This window comes from Dendrobates tinctorius, unplaced genomic scaffold (assembly GCF_039654945.1).
Source record: "Dendrobates tinctorius isolate UK_male_01 unplaced genomic scaffold, ASM3965494v1 ptg000227l, whole genome shotgun sequence".
In the NCBI taxonomy this organism is placed as follows: Eukaryota; Metazoa; Chordata; class Amphibia; order Anura; family Dendrobatidae; genus Dendrobates; species Dendrobates tinctorius.
The window spans coordinates 2,277,501-2,280,000 of record NW_027361894.1 but is presented as its reverse complement, the minus strand read 5'-3'; positions in this window follow the sequence as shown (position 1 = coordinate 2,280,000).

Sequence of the window (2,500 nt, the reverse complement as noted above, 5' to 3'; positions counted from 1 at the left end):
AGGATAAGACCGCTCTGAGAGGACATGGACGAGAGGGGCGTCCGCCTTCCGGAGCCCCCCCTTTCGGACGAGGACTCCGGATTTGCCCCCCGAAAGCCATCACCTCCAGAGAACCAGGGACCGCCGAGGGAGGGTCTGGTCAGGCTTGGGTACCCCAGCATTGCCTCTCTCGCTTGGGATGCACGATCGGCAAAAGTCCCTCTCGGAGCTGTGGAAGTTCGGTCTCAGCCGGAGTGCGCAACTTCCAGACGAGAGGGACCACATGCCAAGTCGCCTACCCAAGTCGGGGAACCAGAGAAACAACTGCTTTCTATCGGGGTAGAGAGACGACACTCTCTCAAGTACATTCTGCCAGAGGTGCGCATTCCTATGTATTTGCATTGCGGGACAACGTCCCCACTTTAAGGGGACGAAGTCGGAACTGTACCCGGCCTCAAGTCACTGTAGGGCGGATGCGGCACCTAGAAAATTCCTCATTCCGGTTCTTTTTCACTTAGTCGTTTTTTTTTTTGGCAAGAATGTACCCCAGGATGGCCAAAAAGCCAAAGCCAGGGACTGAGAACCATCGAGCATGCTCTGAGGGGACATAGTCAGAGGGGGCGTCCGCCTTCCAGAGCCCTCCTTCCCACGAGGACTCCAGATTTGCCCCCCCCCCCCTGACAACAGCCATCGCCTCCAGAGAACCAGGGACCACCGAGGGAGGGTCTGGTCGAAGCTCAGGTACCCAGGATAGCTTCTCCGGCTTGGGCATGGACCGCCAGACAAAGCCGCGGACCATGAACCATCCAGCCTGCTCTGAGGGGACATAGTCAGAGGGGGCGTCCGCCTTCAAGAGCCCTCCTTCCCACGAGGACTCCAGATTTGCCCCCCTGACAGCCATCACCTCCAGAGAACCAGGGACCGCCGAGGGAGGGTCTGGTCAAAGCTCACGTACCCCAGGAGAGCTTCTCCGGCTTGGGCACAGACCGCCAGACAAAGCCGCGGACCATGAACCATCCAGCCGGCTCTGAGGGGACATGGTCAGAAGGGGCGTCCGCCTTCTAGAGCCCAAACTCGGCCACGGACTCCAGATTTGCCCCCCTGAATGCCATCACCCTTCAGAAGACCAGGGACCACCGAGGGAGGGTCTGGTCAGGCTCAGGTACCCCAGGATCGCCTCTCTCACTTGGGACGCACGACCAGCAAAAGTCCCTCCTGGAGCCGTGGAAGTTCAGTCTCGGCCGTATTTTGCAACTTCCACGACAAGAGGGACCACCTTCTAAGTCGCCTACCCGAGCCAGAGAACCATAGGAACAACCGCCATACATCGGGGTAGAGAGAGCCCACTCTCTCCTATATTCTCCCGCAGGTGCGCATTACTATGTATTTGCATTGCGGGACAATGTACTTCAATGAGCGGGACAAAGTCGGAAATGTATCCGACCTCCTGGAACTGTGCGGCTGCTACAGCAGTCAGAAATTCCCCATTCCGGTTCTTTTTCACTTGGATTTTTTTTTTTGCAATTTTTTGCCTAAAACGTATTCCTCCAACATGTACTAGCTCATGACACTTGAAATTTTTGAGCCAATTGATAATAACAGCTTTTAGAGCTCAAAAACAAAAAAAATTTGAGCGAACAAAAATGTTCGAAAATGACCTCAGCTCCTGGAACTGTTTTCGGTACACCTCCAGAGAGGCTCCCCTGCCTGGAAGTCTGTCACTGCTCAGCTCGAAATTTTTCTAAGTCCCAAAATTCGGTTTTTCATCCAAAATTCAACTTTCTGCCCAGGATCCACAAACTTTAAACCCAGTTGGGGGACCCTCCCTGGGGGCCCTACAACATACTGAAGCCCCCCTGTGGTGGAAGTAGGGGAATTTACTTATTTTTACACAAAATCACAAAATTCCATTTTTTGTTCGCAAAACACTTTTTTGTCCTCAAGAAACTTTTTTGGTCCTCAAAACACTTTTTTGTCCTCGAGAAACTTTTTTTGTCCTCAAGAAACTTTTTTGTCCTCAAAACACTTTTTTGTCCTCAAAACTCAATTTCTTCCATAATTCGACTTTCCCCCAAAAAACCACACATTCTACCCTCATGGGAGGCACTCTCCCTCGGGTCCCCACATCATATTGACGCCCCAGAGCGGTGGGAGAAGGGGAAATCTGATTTTTGCACAAAAATCCAAAAATCGCTCTAAGTCCAAAAATCCTGAAAATTTTTCTAAGTCCCAACGGTACTTTCTGAAAAGTGTACCCAGGCCCCTGGAAGCCTCCTAGGTACACCTCCTGAGACTCCCCCCTTCCTGGAAGTCTGACACATCTCGGAATTTTTTCTAAGTCCCCAAAAATGGTTTTTGCTCCATAATTCGACTTTCCCCCCAAAAGTCACACATTCTACCCTCATGGGAGGCACTCTCCCTCGGGTCCCCACTTCATATTGACGCCCCAGAGCGGTGGGAGAAGGGAAAATTCGATTTTTGCACAAAAATCCAAAAATCGCTCTAAGTCCAAAAATCTTGA